This window comes from Cetorhinus maximus, chromosome 1 (assembly GCF_964194155.1).
Source record: "Cetorhinus maximus chromosome 1, sCetMax3.hap1.1, whole genome shotgun sequence".
NCBI lineage: Eukaryota > Metazoa > Chordata > Chondrichthyes > Lamniformes > Cetorhinidae > Cetorhinus > Cetorhinus maximus.
The window spans coordinates 132,727,905-132,746,485 of NC_135879.1; the positions used below are offsets into that span (position 1 = coordinate 132,727,905).

At 43.1% G+C, this 18,581-nt stretch overlaps 1 protein-coding gene across 6 annotated transcripts in view; it reads right to left on the reverse strand.

Moving 5' to 3' along the window:
- LOC144683714 (amyloid beta precursor protein binding family B member 2-like) overlaps positions 1 to 18,029 on the reverse strand; it is a 377,962-nt gene extending 359,933 nt beyond the window's left edge. The window contains exons 1-2 of one of the 6 annotated variants that reach the window (XM_078547023.1): positions 17,683 to 17,924; positions 16,237 to 16,354 (exon numbers count right to left, since the gene is read on the reverse strand). The gene's annotated coding sequence lies outside the window, so the exon portion shown is untranslated. Of the gene's footprint in view, positions 1 to 16,236; positions 16,355 to 17,678 lie in introns of all 6 variants that reach the window. The other 5 variants (XM_078547075.1, XM_078547033.1, XM_078547068.1 and 2 more) reach the window with 5 other exon arrangements.
- Positions 18,030 to 18,581: the final 552 nt, after the last annotated feature.

Sequence of the window (18,581 nt, forward strand, 5' to 3'; positions counted from 1 at the left end):
TTTCACTTTTGGAGATCAAGCCTCTGAATTCCCTCAAAGCTTCTCCAACTCGGACTGCCTCAATGACTGCTCACGTCCCAGGGTTTCAATCACATCTCCTGTGACTACATTCCCCTGGATTCCCGAGTCTGTACTCCAGCACCAACTCTCAGACACAACTTCAACTAAGCCGAACAGAACACTACTGTTCTAAAGGGTTACCTTTGCCCCAATGGCCAGCAGTACGGAGTCACCAACCTTCCGCTGCCTTTTCACTCTCCAGGGCTTCTCCTGATCCCTCACTACTTTGAGCCTGTCAACCGCAGCACTTTTACTGCTTGGAGCCTCTTTCTTTGCTCCTCTCCCAAGTGGTTTCTCTCCCAGGTGGTTCCAACCAGTGGTTTCCTCCACCCGGTGGCTCCTTCCCCAGTCCCCTCTCTCTCTCACTGAAACCTCTCCCTGGTTGCCCTTTACCTCTCTGGGATCTCTCCCTGTCCCGGGTCTCCTCTTGTTACGGAGCCCACTCCTGAATCCCGTGATCGGGTTTTTGCGCCATTTTTCCCCACATAGGCCCACTGGGCACTTGTCCCCAGACCGAAGATCTCACAACTCTGAACCGTGCATATACCGCCCACTCCCAATCCGCGCTTGTGTGAAAACTCCTGGGACATGTTGGGACGAGTTCCCAACCTCCGCTTTGAAATCAGATAAGTTCCTATTTCTTGGTAATCCCTCAATCGACAGGCCTAAAACAAATTATCTTATCAATATCACATTGTTGTTTGAGGGAGTTTTGCACCAATGGACTGTGTGTTTCTTACATTACAGCGAATACACATCAGAAGTACTCCACTGGATGTAAAACACTTTGGGACATCCCGAGGTCATGAAAGCCACTATATAAATGCAAGACTTTTCTTTTGTTGTCATCAGGAAACAGAAGCTTTCTACAATAAGTGTATTCATCAAATATTCATGACTGGGAATATGTTAGAAATGAGGGCCAGCAGGAATTAATGTCAGAATGATCAAAAGAAATGGATAACCTTCAAGCTCCTGGAAATTTAAGCCTCAAAGCTCAAAAGCTTCATCACACCTTTAGTATTTATATTGCAATACTCAGGAATTGAGCACTGCTCAGAGTTGGTGGTCAGGCAGTACCGTACATGCAAACAAGCCAGATATTTAAATTCCTCTAAAGCCATATAAAGTACAACTAAGTATTTGTGACAAAAGGGGTTAGCTCAATTTTCTCATACTAAATAGATCAAACATGAAAGCCACAATTGATCTGGAGCTGCAATTTAAAATCAGTAAATCAAAGCTCTCGATGGTTCAGCATGTTTGGCCACTGACGAAGCAAGCCATGGTCAAAAAAAAGTCCCAAGTTGGTGACAGTGATGTTACAATTGGTTTCAGCACCCTGGTTTAGGAAAGGGAACATTGAAGGATCCCTGTTACCTAGAATCCTTGCTGAATATGTGCACGATATGGACTTTGTGCAAGGGCATTTCAAATCATGGCATGTTTGTACTCACCATCAAGGCTCAGACTAGTAATGGTAATTTGGAGCCATAGAACCAAAGTAAAATAGCATTAATGAAAAGATACTTGAACAGGCAGTTGAGGCATTCCCTAGTGGGTTGGCATGGAAGGAATGAAAAATTTGGAGACAGTGAGAAGATTGGAGCATGAAATGTCAATTCTTTTTTCCCCAATAAACTGGTTACCAAGAAGGGCCACTCCAAAACATGCACCAGGGTTGAGCTCCAGCCTACTACAAACAATTGATGGAAAATCCTTTTGAACTCATCATCCAAAGGCTGGTCTGGTTGGAAACAAACAACCCTATAAGTCAGACAATTACTGCACCCACCCCATATGAAGCCTTGAAGTGCAGGTAATCAAATGGTATAGGCAAAAGATATTTTTTTTCTCTAGAATTCCAGAAATAAATCTTACTGTAATGTTTCATATCGATCCTTCTCCAAAAACAGTACCAAGCTGTTAGTTTATAGGGGTAAAATTTCTGTAGCAGTTCCCTGATCACCTGACAGAACATTGGCAAAAGATCAGTGAAAACCTCAGGGTAAGTGACCATTCACACCACTTCTCTGGGGTTTCCACTGAAGTTACGTCAGGAAAGAGGAAATTACTGGCACTCCTTCGCCTCTGTACTGCAGCAAAACAGTGAGAAATTTACTGCAAATTCTGGTACAAATTTCTCAATAAAACTCTGCTCAATTTGACAGTTGGCAATATCAGCTTGTATAAACCCATAAATGGATCACTGCCCTGTTCATCAGACTGTGGAGAAACCAATCTCTAGTTCTTAGGCTCAGAACAGTCCAACTAACTGTGCAAGACAATTGAATCTGATTAGATTAACCTAATCCTTTCTAGATTTCATCTTTGACATCACAGAAGATGTGGCTAGGTTTCCACAGTTCAGAACAAAAGAGTTGACATTATTTCAGCTAAAGGACAAGAACAAATTGGATTTTTATAACCCGTTTAATAAAAGGAAAAAGTCACAAAACTCTGCACAAGAACAAAGAAAAATGGATACACAAGCAAAGGAGAAAAGGTTGGAAGGGTGATCAACACCTCAAAAAAGTAAGCTGAAAGTAGAGTTTTTAAAAAAATAAGAGAGAAGTGGATAATTAGAGGGGTTTGGGGAGGGAAGTACAGAGCGTGAGGTTTAAGCAGCTGAAAGCATGATCAATGGAAGGGCAAAGGAAAAGAAGAATAAATAAGAAGCCAGAATCAAAGTAACAACATTTTCAGAGAAGGGGAGCTTTGTAAGGCTGGAGATATTCCAGAGGTGGGTGGAACAAAACCTTACAAAAATTTAAACACAAATACAAGAATTTTAAATTTGAAAAACTGGAAGACTAGGAGTTGATGCAAGTCAGAGGGTAAAGAGTGGTGGGCAGAAATAAGTTGGGGATAGATATGGGGCAGAGTTTAGATGAGCTAAAGCTTATTGAACAGGGTGGAGGATGGGAGGTGAGTCAAGAGAGCATTGAAGTATTCAAGTTTAGAAGTGACAAAATTATGACAGAGCGTTTCGACAGGAGACGAAGCTGCAGTAGGGATGAAGATAGGTGATGTTATGGATGTAGAAGTGCGCCTTCATGATGTAGGCAATATAGGGTCAGAACCTTAACTCAGCCAAACTGGGTATTGAGATTATGTTCAGTCCAGTTCAGCCTGAGATCATGACCAGAAGGATGAAGCCATTGGTGAAGGTGAGCTGGCTGTGTCAGAAGCACAAGACTTTGGCTTCAGTCTTTCTAATGTGTAGCTAGAGTAATTGCAACTCACTCAAGACAAAAAAGTTAGTCTGATGCCAGAGAAGCACTGAAGTGCAAATGTGGAAGCTGATCCCATGCCTATGGACAATGTTCCAAAGAACTACATGTAGATTAAAGAGGAAGAGGAATTCAAAATGGATCTTTGGAGGGCTACTAAGGTCATGGTGTGGCAGTAAGAAGAGAAGCTGTTGTTGGTAATGCTCTGGCCGCTATGGTTATGCCAGGAATACAAACCGCCACAGTTAAGCTTCAATATGTTGCATTAATTCAAAACGCCTGGGCACAAGAGCAACTGGGAAGCTTCAAATATTGAATAATAGAAAAAGCTGGAGTGAATAACAGCATCTGTGGAGAGAGGTACAGAGTTAACGTTTCAAGCCCGTAAGACTCCAGTTCAGTTTGTTTTCCAGCCTGTGGAATTCTTTCTGAATTATTGCACTCTGTTTAACAGGCTACATCTCTTGGTCTTGGATTCTGCACCATTTAAGTGAGTCAGAGGAATGCAAAACTTTGACATTTCTTCTGTAGGACAGGGCACACAGTGTCATCCTGTGGATTTAATGCGTAGTTCAGCAGGAAGTGATTAAATGTGTGCTTGCTGTGCTACTCTACAGTCCTCTTGCTAACCTTTAGATTACTTAGATCAAACAGATGACGTTTTGGTAAACTAATTCTCTTTATCACTTAAATCTTTTTAAGAGATCAGCTAGTCAAGAACTACTGCAGTCTGATAAACCCAAAATATTGCCCAGGCACTTACGTATTTCCAGCAATTTTTGTTTCAGTCTGTAATCTTTACCTCTTATACAGTTAGCTGAAATTGGTCTCACCAATACGCAACAGCTCTCCTGTTGCTAAAATCCTACTATAGGTGAGAATTCGGCACCAAGAAAACCATTGTTTATTATGAAACTCCTTCTGTTGGAAGTGCTTCTGTAAAATTATGTATGTGTTGATGCTGAGTGTACATAACTGATGTACAAAATTCTGCCGTGAAAGGACAGATGTAATCACCTCCCATTAAATTGTGGATTAAAGCCCTGGCCGTGACAGAAATTCTACAGCCTTGCATTGGTCTGGGTCAGTTGGACAATACTGAATCCATGACCAGGAGATGCAGCCTGTTGGATATATTGGAGAGAGAAGGATTAATAATCAAATTGATCTGCATAACTATAACTGGTCTAACTGGTCATGGAGCCACAGGCTAGCTAAAATATCCAGGGAAACAGTGGGAGGCCTGTGCAAGTAAATAAGTGACTGCACTGAGGGTGGCAAGAGAGCAGAATGTACTCTGGGTGGGGGACTTCAATGTTCATCACCAAGAGTGGCTCGGTAGCACCAATACTGACCGAACTGGCCGAGTCCTAAACGACATAGCTGCTAGACTGGGTCTGTGGCAGGTGGGAACCAACAAAAGGGAAAAAACATACTTGACCTCATCCTCACCAGCCTGCAAGCCACAGATTCATCTGTCCATGACAGTTATCGTTAGGAGTGACCACTGCACAGTCCTTGTGGAGACAAAGTCCTGCATTCACATTGAGGATACCCTCAATCATGTTGTGTGGCACTACCACAAGATAAATGGGGTAGATTTCGAACATATCTAGCAACTCAAGACTAGGCATCCATGAAGCGCTGTAGGCCATCAGCAGCAGCAGAATTGCACTCGAACACAATCTATAACCTCATGGCCCGACATATGCCCCACTCTACCATTACCATCGAGCCAGGGGATCAACCCTGGTTCAATCAAGAGTGCAGGAGGGCATGTCAGGAACAGCAACAGGCACACCTAAAAATGAGGTGTCAACCTGGTGAAGCTACAACACAGGACTATTTGTGTGCCAAACAGCATAAGCAGCAAGTAATTCCAAGCGATTCCACAACCGATGGATCAGATCTAAGCTCTGCAGTCCTGCCACATCCAGTAATGAATGGTGGTGGACTATTAAACAACTCACTGGAGGAGGCTCCACAAATATCCCCATCCTCACTGATTGAGGAGCCCAGCACATCAGTGCAAAAGATAAGGCTGAAGCATTTGCTACAATCTTCAGCCAGAAGTGCCGAGCAGATGGTCCATCTCGGCCTCCTCCAGAGGTTCCCAGCATCACAGATGTCAGTCTTCAGCCAATTCAATTCACTCCACGTAATAGCATGAAACTAAAGGCACTAGATACTGCAAAGGCTATGGGTCCTGACAATATTCCAGCAATAGTACTGAAGACAAAAACATAATTACCTGGAAAAACTCAGCAGGTCTGGCAGCATCGTTGGAGAAGAAAAGAGTCGACGTTTCGAGTCCACATGACCCTTCAACAGAACTGTGCGACCCTAGCCAAGCTGTTCCAGTACAGCTGCAACACTGGCATCTACCTGGCTATGTAGAAAATTGCCCAGGTATGTCCTGTACACAAAAAGCAGGATGAATCCAACTCAGCCAATTACCACCCCATCAGTCTGCTCTCCATCATCAGTAATGGAAGGGGTCATCAATAGTGCTATCAAGCGGCGCTTGCTTAACAATACCCTTCTCACTGACGCCCAGTTTGGATTCCGTCAGGGGCATTCAACTCCTGACCTCAATGCAGCCTTGGTTCAAACATGGACAAAAGAACTGAACTCCCGAGGTGAGGTGAGAGTGACTGCCCTTGACATCAAGGCCATATTTGACCGAGTGTGGCATCAAGGAGCCCTAGCAAAACTGGAGTCGATGGGAATCGGCGGAAAACTCTGCTGGCTGGAGTCATTCCTAGCACAAAGGAAGATGGTTGTGGTTGTTGGAGGTCAGTCATCTCAGCTCCAGGGCATCACCACAGGAGTTCCTCAGGGTAGTGTCCTAGGCCCAACCATCTTCAGCTGCTTCATCAATGACCTTTCTTCCATCATAAGGTCAGAAGTAGGGACATTCGCTAATGATTGCGCAATGTTCAGCACCATTTGCGGCTCCTCAGATACTGAAGCAGTCCATGTCCAAATGCAGCAAGACCTGAACAATACCCAGTCTTAGTCTGACAGGTGGCAAGTAACATTCGCTTCAGTGTGACTTCAAAAGCAGGTCAGAGGCTAGGAATCCTGCGATGAGCAATTCACCTCCTGACTCCCCACCATCTGCATGGGACAAATCAGGAGTGTAATGGAATACTCCCCACTTGCTTGGATGAGTGCAGCTCCCACAACACTCAAGAAGTTGACACCGTTCAGGACAAAGCAGCCCGCTTGATTGGCACCACATCCATGTGTGTACCATCTACAAGATGCACTGCAAGAATTCACCAAGGCTCCTTTGACAGCACCTTCCAAACCCACGACCACTACCATCTAGAAGGACAAGGGCAGCAGATACATGGGAACACTACCACCTGGAAGTTCCCCTCCAAGTCACTCACCATCCTGACTTAGAAATATATCACCGCTCCTTCATCGTTGCTGGGTCAAAATCATGGAAATCTGTTCCTAACAGCACTGTGGGTGTACCTACACCACATGGACTGCAGCTGTTCAAGAAGGCAGCTCACCACTACCTTCTCAAGGGCAACTAGGGATGGGCAATAAATGTTGGCCTAGCCAGTGAAGGAAGCCCACATCCCATGAATGAATTTTTTAAAAATCAACCACTATAACTTTGGTGCCTAGTGTAATAAACATAGGCAGAGAATCAATTAATCATGGTAGAGACTGGATGTTGGGTAAATAAGCTGTTCTGGAAGGGACACAACAGATAGGTCATGAGGTCTTATCTGTGAAATGAGTCTTTGAAGTAAGCGCACTGAGGTATATAAATCGGTTTTTTTCACAGCGTTGAATAGCTGAAAAGAGAGAGAAGCCCAAGGCTATTCCTTTATACTAGATTGATCACCTGTGCTGTACACGAATAAAGTCTGTTCCAGATGTCCCACTATCAAGTGTCTCGTGTTTTCTCAAATCATGTCATTGTGAACCACAGAAGGAAGGGGGTTGACTCAACACAGCCTGCCAACCAGAATACGATGACACCAAAGTGGGCTCTGTGAACACCATTTTATACAACATCTGTTCCTACAAGATTTGTTTGTCTCAGCATCCGAGCCACTTGGAATTAAAAATATTTAACAACCCAAAATCAGGAATTACAATAGGAGACAGCACTAATCAAATGAGAATTTTCTGTTCCCTTAAATTTTAATCAAGCAGGGTAAAAAGGACTTGTTTGAGGATTTCAAATCAACTCAAGTCAATTCTTTGTTCAGACTGACAACAGTATTAGAGAATGCCAAACATTGTTAAAGAGACAGCAGGGAAAGTCACAAATTCCTTAGAAGCTCAAGAAACTAAAATTAATTCCAGCCAATGTAATATTTAAAGGAAACTAAATCAGAGACGGCCAGAAAACAGGCAGGTTACAAATTATACAAAAGGTAACATTACTGAGAAGGGCAGCTATGATCAAACAACACTATAATGTCTGTCTTTGAATCCTATACAACAAGTAGAAGTGGTTCAAGACAAATGCAAAGGATTTGCTCATTCACATTTTATCTTTGGCAACCTGTACCATAGAGTAAGCCTTTCTAGTAAATGGCGCTAAACATCAATTTTTGCAAACGGGAGACACAACAGAAGAAAATTGTGACATCACCTGTGGGCTGACATGCACTACCATCATAAGCAATGGCTACAGCAGCTTGGCAACAGGCGCCAACACCAAAACAACAACCCACACCACCACCTGTTAACCATTTCACATGTGGCACTTGTGGCAGGGCCTGTCTCTCACAGATTGGTCTTTTCAGCCATCAGCAAAAGTGCACCATGTGAAACTACCCCTTCCTCAATGGATTTATTTGTTGCATGTCCATCTTCTTATGCAGATAGAAGGATGCCACCAATGATTCTAGTAAATGAAGCATCTTTTATAACTTATATCTGGCCAGTCAATAACTACTGAAATCTGAGTGTCCCACCCAAATTATTGCACAAATTTCTGTACATTTGCTCCATATTCAAAGAAGAGCAGGGGGCTGTCTTTGCATCCTGACCAACATTCCCCTCTCAACTAAGGCCACCAATCACAGATTAACACATTATTTAATTGTTTTGTTGCTTGTGGAGCATGCACACAGCCATTGGTATACATTTATATAATAACAGTGAGTAACCTAAAGTAATTACACTATCAACTGATAATTCAGCAGTGTTTTGAGCAAAAACATTGCTTAATTCAAATTATTTGATAATTCAATATGAAGAATACAGTAAGAGATCATTTTACAGATTACATAGAATCAAACCAAAACACAGGCTATTCAGTGCAGCTATGGCTAATGTCTGAAAGCACAATACATTTCATCAACGCAAATCTGTAGAGACAGTTCCAATTATCTTGCAGTTAATGACACCACTACAGTGGGTGAACAAAGATGAGAGGATAATGAGCAATTACGACATGCGTTCTGCCATTAAAGCCATTCCCATTATAAAACCATCCTTGCTTAATAGTAAACCAGTAGCTCAACTGGGTTTTCTACTTTAATTTACCTCTCTACGTGCTACCCTCAGTCTCTTCACAAACTGCAAATCAAACCAAATAAATCTTTACTGTGCTTTTATGCCATTCTGTAACACCATTGTTGATAACATGGCACTGTAAACCTCATCCAAAAACATGTCAGGTTCCAAATGTATGATGTCAGCCAGCTCTATATTACCACCACTTCTCTTGACCTCTCCACTGCCTCCAATTTGGCACCCTAATTGTCAAAACTTTCCTACAATTAAATACTGGAAAAACCAAAGTGATTGGGCATAATTTTCATTTGTGGGTCCCGATATTGCCATCAGGAAGAAATGCAGGTAAGGAACCCACACATGATGCCGTTGGGGCCCAGTGGGCGATTTTTGAGGGGACAGTCTAAGTCTCCGTCCAATTCCTAAGGTTGGAGGGCCAGTAGGAGGCCAGCTAGCACTCAGATCGACAGCGCCACCATCAGAAGCGGGAGCTACCAATGCAGGTAAGAAAGAGAGAGAGGAGGCTTCGCGAGAGGAGGCTTCAAAATAGGGATGCCCTCTGAAGTTATTATAAAATTTTTGTTAAAAAAATTGCTACAGCTGGCAAGCCATCATTGTGGAATAGAAACCGTTCAACTAGATGGCCACTGAAATGGGCCAACAGCTATGGTGGTGACAGGGGGGAGGATCCCCCTGCTGGACCCTCCCCACCATTGTCTGCAACCAGCAGGCTGCCTCCAACCCTTGGCTGAGTTTCAGCCTCTTTGGAGAGGTTGCAGGTTAATGGGAAAATTCCAGTCAGCGTGTGGAGATGGGGTTTAATAGGCCCTTTAACAAACCAAATAGTAGACTTACCGCTTATCTCCCCACCCCCAATCCTCGAGGATCAAAAATGATCCCGTGGCAAAACCAAGGGCAGAGACCAGCATGTCGCCAGTGGCAGGAAATTACAATGCATCTGCCTCTGGGCCCATTGTCTTTGGGCCCCCCCATACACCACTATCTGAAAACAGACTACTCAACCTAATGACCTACTTGCTCCTGGGCTTAGCTCCTGACCCCATATCCTCTCCATCACGAAGAATACCCACAGTCAACTCAATAAGGTCCAGCTCTATCCTTGCTGCACCATACCTGCTGCTGGTGCCCTTGTTCATCCCTTTGTTACTTTGAGATTTGATTATTCCAATGTCCCCTGGCTGGCCTCCCACCTTGTTTGAAGCTTGAGATCATCCAAAAAACTGTTGCCTGTTTCCTAACTTGCACTAAGTCCCATTCACTCATGACCCCTGTGCTCAACGACTACACTGGCTCCCACTCCAGCAGTGTCTCAATTTTAAAATTCACACCCTTGTTTTCAAATTTCTCCATGGCCTCACCCCTCCCTGTAGCTTCCTCCAGCCCTAAACTCTCCAAAGTCTCTGCACTGCTTCAATTCTGAACTCTTGCACATCCCTGATTTTCATCACTCCACTACTGCTGTCGAGGCCTAAGCTCTGAAATTTCCTCCCTAAACCTCTCCCCTCTCTATCCTTATTTAAGACACTCCTTAAAACCTACCTCTTTGACTAAGCTTTTGGTCACCCGTCCCACAATTTGCTGATCTTGCTCTGTATCAAATTTTGTTTGATAACACTCCAATGAAGCACGTTGGGACATTTCACCAAGTTAAAGACTTGACATAAATGCAAGTTGTTGTTGAATACTATAATGCATTGAAAACAATTATGCCAGTAACATTAAGCAAGAGACAAGTGTGTGACATTCTCACTTAGAGCTGGGAAAAGAGGATAGGGAAAAACTAAGTTATACTGGCATTTGTGTTAATTAACATGATGCAGTGGGATGTCAATACAAGAGTGGCTGGATCTCTGATTTTTAATTTCCATTTTGAGTTTAAGTACCTTTGTGATAGATCTCACAATTTTGATGCCGGTGGGGAGCCTCACATGATGAAAGCGGTATGTTTTAAACAAAGTGTTAAAGGCGAAAAAAAAAGTGGAGAAACCGAGGGAATTAGAGGGAAAATTTCAAAATATGGGTTCAGGCTGAAGGAATGGTTGGGCAAAGCGAAAGGGGGGCAGATATGAGACCAGAGTCAGAGCAATGAAGAATTTGGAGGAACGGGGATGGGTTTTCAAAGCTAGAGGTAATTACATGGATGGGGAGGAATGAGGTCATAAAAGAATTTAAACATAAGGATGATAATTTTAAAGTTTGAGGCACTGAAGGACTGGAAGTCAATGCAAGACAGTGAGGACACAGGTCATGGGTGAGCAGGACTTGGTGTGGAATAGGATACGTGTGGAATAGGACTTGGTGTGGAATAGGATACGGGTTTTAGACCAACTAGTTTAGTGGGTGAAGAATGGGTCGCCTTCCAGAAAAAGCATTGAAAATGACGAGTGTGGAGATGACAACAGCAGCAATTGGTTTTCAATAGCAGATGAGCTGAGCCAGGGGCAGAAAGAGAGCCTTATTTTAGATAAAATCAAGACAAGGAATTCTTAAATAACCCAGACTTTTTTTTTCCATAAAGCCAAGAGTTTACCACCCCTTTATATCAATGATTCAACAGGAATCACCTTCCCACCACTGAGAAAATGGAGTCTGAATAATAGTCAAACTGCAGCTTGAAAGTGGAGCGCATATGTTCAATAATCAACAACAACTTATTGATGGATTTCCACAACGCTTTGATGAATTATCCATCAAGGAGAGCAGTTGTTCACCATCTAGGTTGGTGCTGTCTCATATGTGACACCAAAACTTGATTTGCAGGTCCAATTGCAAATATTATGTATGAAGTCACTTTTAGAGGGATGGGTGAAGGTAGTGGTTTTGCAGCGTACTTACTTGTCCTTTAGGGATCTGTCTTGTATTCATACAGAGCCTATAATGCAGTAAAGTGTATCACAGCGCTTCACAGGAGCGTTATCAAACAAAATTTGACACTGAGCTACATAAGATGTAACAGATGACCAAAACTTTGGTATTTAAGGAGAGTCTTAATGGAGGAAAGAGAGGTAGAGAAGCAGAAGTTCCAGGAGGAAATGTCTGCACTTGCAGCCTTGGCAGCTAAAGGCACAGCCACAAATAATAGGGCGTTTAAAATCAGGATTGCACAAGAGGCCAGAATTAGAGAAGCACTGGTATCTCAGATGCTTGTTGGGCTTGTGGAGATTACAGAGGTAGTGAAGGATGAGGCAACAGAGGAATGTGAAAACAGTGATGAGAATTTTAAAACCAAGATGTTACTTAACCGAGAGCCAATGTAGGTCTGTGAGCACAAGAGTAAGCTGAAGGTGGTGGGTGTGAGGGTGCAGGCAGCAGAGTTGTGGATGACCTCAAGTTTAAGGAGGGTGGAAGGCGTGTGGCTGGGCCAGGAGTGCATTGAAATGCTCAAGTCTAAAAAGTTAACAAACACATATATGAGACCACTTTCGGTTATTCTTAAGGTTTTATTTTGCTTATATTGATGAAAAAGATTAGAAAGCTTAATTTAGCAGGAGATGGAATAAATTATGTTTTTAATCAACACAGAAGAAAAAAAATGAACAATATTGTGGATTCTGAGCTGAATGTCAGCATTTGGTTTAAAGATGCACAAGCATTGAAGATTTCATACTAATTGCATTTCAGAGCCATAAATATTGTAAATACCTCTAGAATTTACAACTGTTAACTCCTTTGCCTGAAACCCTACAGGCCAGTGTGACTTAAAGCATGCAAAGACAAACCCTTTAGGCGCTTTCTATCTGCACAGTTTTCAATCACCACTACTAAAGGCAAGAGACAGGGAGGTCATCCTGCCATAAAGAAGTACAGACCTTTACCAACTATGTTCTCAGATTTCATTATCCTTTTTCTGCACTTCAATATACTCACAAATCATTCTCATCTAAAATTGCAAGATATACCTCCAGAATAATGTCTGCACTGTGCCTATGACTAAGAATGTGCAATATCCTTTTTAGGGCATGTATTCACTTTTTGGGCGTGGTGATGGGAGTTGGTAGAAGGAGGCCACATAAATACAAGGTACACCTGAAGGAATCGAGGATAAAAAATATTAAATTTGTCACACCAAACCAAGAGGAGGATCAAGCATAGCAAGCTGACGGGTAAACTCTTGGTCTATTTTTCCCTGTATTGGGCTGTTTACGTAAAGCAAAAACAGATTAAAATAAACATTGATCTGCCATATTCATAAATAAACAGTGGCTCCGTAGATTCTGTTTTCAGTAAAATTTAGGTTGAACAGAATGTTGATCCTAAAATGAAACATTAAGCAGAACAAACTCTAGAGTACACTACAGTTGAAACAACAGAGCAGAAAACCAATTTGAAGACCCAGCTATAAGCTGGTAGAAGTTATAAACCATGCTCACACGCCATTATCGCTGGTGTTCCCCCAAGTATCTATGCTCAGCCCCCTCCTGTTTCTTATCTACATTCTGCCCCTCAGTGACACCATCCGAAAGCACAGAATGAGTTTTCACACATACGCTGTGGCATCCAGTTCTACCTCACCACCACCACCCTCAAACTCATCCACCACTAAGTTATCAGACTGCTTATTCGACATCTAATACTGGATGAGCAGAAACTTCTTCCAATTAAATATTGGAAAGACATTGTCTTCACTCGCCGCTCTCAACTCTGTTCCCTTGCTACCAACCTTGTCCCTTTCGTGAGCAAAACTCTGAAGATAAACAGACTTTTCACAACCTTGATGTCACATTTGACCCCAAAATGAGGTCCCAACCACACATCTGTGTCATTACAAAGACTGCCTATATCAACTTCCATAACATCAGTCAATTTTGCCTGTCTCAGCTCATTTGCTGCTGAAACCCTTGATCATGCCTTTGTTACCTCTAGGCTCCAGTATTGCAACTACTCTTGACTCGTCTTCAAAATTCGACCCTCCTTAAACTTAGTCATCCAAATCTCTGCCACCATTTTGTCCTTATTCACACCAAGTGCCATTCACCTATCATCTCTGTGCTTGCTGACATACACTGGCATCCAGTCAAACAATGTCTTGATTTTTAAATTCTCAACCTTGTTTTCAAATCCTTCCATGGCTTCACCCCTCCCTATAATCTGCTCCAGCCCCACAATCCTCTGAGATATCTGCTGTCATCTAATTCTAACCTCTTGAGCATCACCAATTTTAATAGCTCCACCACTGGTACTTTCAGCTGTCTAGGCCCTGAGGTCTGGAATTCCCTCCCTAAACCTCTCAGACCCTCTACCTCTTTCTTCCTTTAAGATACTATTTAAAACCTAACTCACTGAACAAATTTTTGGCTACCTGCCCTAATATCACCTTAGGTGGCTCGATGTCTAATTTATCGTTATAACGCCTTGGGATGATTATGTTAAAGGCACTCCATAAACATAAGCTGTTGTTTTACATGAAGCCACAGCGTTTTTTAAAATAAATTGCTTATCCAGGCTCCAAATTAAATCAACTTGAAGAAACTCAGTGCCTGTATATTGCAATGTAAAGTCCTTTCATAATCTTAGGCATTCAGTAATAATCTTGGCTACCTAAGCCCAGAGCAGAATTTGGTGGAATTCTTAATTCACCAGCATTTCACTCTTGTACAGTTGGATTATAATTTAGAATACTTATCATTAATATCCCTTTACAAATGTTTAAAAAAGCAAAAGACATCCCAGTAACTGAAATGGTTCACCACTTGACTCCCAAACAGAAGAACATAAAATATGAATCCCAGATCTGAAGACATGCACACTCAGCTGGTTGATCTAAATCAGCAGTCAAACAGGCCATGCTGGGATGACTGAATAGCATGCACAACAGCTAGATGTACATGATCTCAAGTTTCCCAAATGAAACAGCATATTCAGTGAAAACCCACTAATCAACAAAAATCCTGAAGGAAATTAAAGTGCCCCCTCCCCCTAAACCCATTACACCAGTTTCCACAATTTACAAACTAAGGGGTTTAATCCAGGGGGGAGGGGGCGGGGGGGGAAGAGAGGAGAAAAGAACAGGAGTAGTTCAATTCAGGCTATTAAGTGTCCATTATCAAGTTTAATAATTTAGCTTTTCAGTGATGCATTAACTTTTTGCACTTGAAGGTGTAAAACTGGTATAAATTGGGAAATTACAATAATTTGATGAATGATTCAAGAGAAAATCACAGATGAAAAGGAAATAAAAACAGAAAATGCTGGGGATACTCAGCAGGTCTGGCAGCATCTGTGGAGAGAAATCGAGTTTTCAGCTTTTTCTGTTTTTATTTCAGACTGCCAGCATCCGCAGTTTTCTGCTTTACAGGTAGAAAGGACTTATGATCTGGTTAACAGACATGCTCAGTATGCAGCCATCTAACATACTTATACTTTCAAAGCAGGTCACATTTTTTCTTTTTGCTAGCATTACATCTTTCTATTGCCAATTTCCAAGCAATTACTATAATTTCATATTTCACCAGGGTTTGGCTGCAGGATGTACTTGTCACTTCTAGTTATCAAAATTGCTTGAAACAAATCTCTCTATAGGATTCTAAGTTACTGGTAAAATGTTATGTTCTACCACATTTACAAATGTATTTACTGTTTATTTTTAAGCACAGAGATTTACAAATTTGCTGTGTTAAAATCTAACTTCTCACTAACTGCGAGTAACCCACCTCCTTACTCCCCAAAGCTTGTCCACCATCTACAAGGCACAAGTCAGGACTGTGATGGAATACTTTCCATTTGCCTAGATAAGTGCAGCTCCCACACTCAAGCAACTTGACACCGTCCAGGACAAAGCAGTACGCTTGATTGGCACCACATCTACAAACATTCACTCCCTCCACCACCGACACACAGTAGCAGCAGTGTGTACCATCTACACAATGCACTGCAGGAATTCACCACAGCTCCTTAGACAGCACCTTCCAAACCTGCAACCGCTACCATCTAGAAGCACAAGGGCAACAGATACATGGGAACATCACCACCTGGAAGTTCCCCTCCAAGTCACTTGTCATCCTGACTTGGAAATATATCACCGTTCCTTCACTGTCGCTGGGTCAAAATCCTGGAACTCCCTTCCTAACAGCACTGTGGGTGTACCTACGCCACATGGACTGCAGCGCTTCAAGTAGGCTCCCCACCTCAAGGGTATTTAGGGATGGGCAAAAAGTGCTGGTCCAGCCAGCGAAGCCCCATATCCCGTGAATGGATAAAAAGTAAACGGATTACTGTGAACAAATTAGTTCATTTCATAATGCTAAAGAGGGACCAAAAAGTAAATCTTGGCAATGACGTTCTTTAACTTATTATTGCAAAGCCTGCAGGAAAGGGATATTCAAGCGATATTTTACTACAGTAAAGCCTGCGATGTAATTCCATTTAGATTAACGACATCTGGAGTCTGAAAGAACGAAGAGTCAGAATGCGTAGAAGCTGGACTTACTCGTATTTGAGGCAACACACTAAGTATTGAGGAACAAAACGAAATCTCTTCAGATTTCGCGTTAATCGAAGTTGAAATGAACTCGAACATCTTTTTGCATTCTTCTCAGAGCACTGGCCTATATAAAAAAAAACACACAAACTATTACAGTGCCGATTAGCGCTGCTCTATATATAATCAATCCACAACATGCTGAAACAACCTACATTAAAAAGACATGCTAGCGAGGAATATGGAAAGACATCTCAGGCCTGTTTCCATAACTAGTAACACCGACATTTCAAATGAATCACTTATCTACCCGACCAATAAAGCTATAAAGGTATGGGTACCGTAATGACCCGGCTTTAATAGAAGGTGAGGTACAAGTAGCTTTGTAACTGTAGAGAAATGAAAAACCAACTCAATTGATTGCAATAAAATACAACAGACCAGGTCCTCCACACAAACAGAGACGCACGACAATCGGAGATACTTGAAATCGAATAGCGCTCATTCTTATTTCCAGGGGGGGTGGGAGAGTCAATTAGCCAGTTATAGACCCAAAGGCAGATGGGTCCGTTATTTGGACGGTAACATGAAACTAATAGCCCCGCAGGGAGATCCACCAAAAAGGTGCAGGGACAAATCATCAGGTTGCAGCAGATGGAGTACGGAACGAATTGCGAGTACAGGCAAGCGAGACAGAAGCAAGAATGACCCACAAGGTCTCTGCTGGCTCTGTTTACCACTATGTAAACGTTCAGCCCACTGGTTTCTGCACATTTCTGTAAACGCTGTTTAAACTGATTTGTGTTTTGATCCTGCCCCAGTCGTCTTATCCACAGCAAAACGCCCTTCACAATCTGCCCAAAACAAAGGTGATCCGACGCAGCACAAATCAACAGACAACCTCGCCTAACCCTTTAAACGGAGTTTACAACCTTCCTCCTGATGTCTAACTTTAATTTAAAAATGGCCCCATCTTTAATAAATAAAGGGGACTCGGCAAGACTGCAGCTGCCAGATCCCAAGCGCACTCGACGGTTTAAAGGAAAGCGTTGAGATTCTCTATGGTATCAACCACAACATCGCCAACTCTCTCAACCTTTTCCACCGTGCTGCCCTGACACACTTCAGCTCGCTAGATCCAAGTCTTATCCGCAGTTTCTCTCCAATTGAGTTAGCTTTGCGGAATCTCGCTTTCGAGCAGCTATCTCCTGATATTTTTCCTATCTGTTTGATTGTTATCGATGCAGTAATTAAAGTGGCGCAGTACCGCTGGGTGTTATTCAAAATCTTTACACCCCAATACTAATGTTTTAACCCATCGCTACATTCTTGCTCTTTTGTAAACTAACATTCCCTCAGGAAGGGTTTTGCTGCGTTTCCCGCTGCATGTCCGCATCTCCTTCCCTTCAGCATCTCTCATTATTTTTAACGTCGTCGCGGTTATTTTCCACTCACACTGTTTCCCGTTCCTCTCTCTCCCCGCGTCCTTTCAGTCAGCTCTAAAAACCAGGTCTGCCCACCACCAGAAGCCGCAGTCACTCAAGGCTCTAGGTCCGCCTCCGGCTTTCTGCCGCAATCCCTTTCCCCAGTTTGTCCTCCGCTGATGCTCTTCCCTGTGAGCCGGTGGGGCGATGCCCGGACCCCAGCAGCAGCGCTCGGCGCTAGCCTGCCTGCCTCACTCAGTCACTCACTCACTCACCCACCCTGCTGTGAACAGCCCCGCCCGCTCCTGCACCAGCCGCGCGCCCGAGCCCAGCCCCCTCCGAATCCCAAGGCGCCGAACGTTCCAGCGCTGCCAGCACAGAATTCCTCACATTCCAGGCGCCAGCCGCGCTCTGCCTCCCCCGCCCCCAAACCGCAAACAAAATCACCGCAATCCCGGAAGAGATTCCCAGCCTCCAATCCTCCCCCCCAATGCGCAATCCGGCGGAAGTGATCTTTTCCCTAGAATTGCGTAAACGGTGGGAAAGAATTCCGCAGGGAATAGCGGCAATATACAGAGGGATAGTGTAAGTGAGTGTGTGTGTGTTGGGAGCTAGGCTGCTAAAGACACGTGGAGATATCAGTGGCTGCGCTGTCGGGTATTCGCGGCTCATCACTGTGGAGCTTGGGTAGCTTGCTTGCGAATAGCTTATTTGGATTTCCAGCATCCGCAGTTTTTTGCTTTCATTTAAAAAGACATAACGCTATGCTAATTGTTTTTAAGTATAACAATTTATAGCTTTTTTTGTAATCATTATCTCGTCCTCATTCTACAGTAAACGATTCCACAGTAAGCATGGGAAGTGTTTGTATCAGGATTACGAAATTAAAACTGTTTGCATGAAAGTGTTCAAGATGGGGAAGTTAGGGGA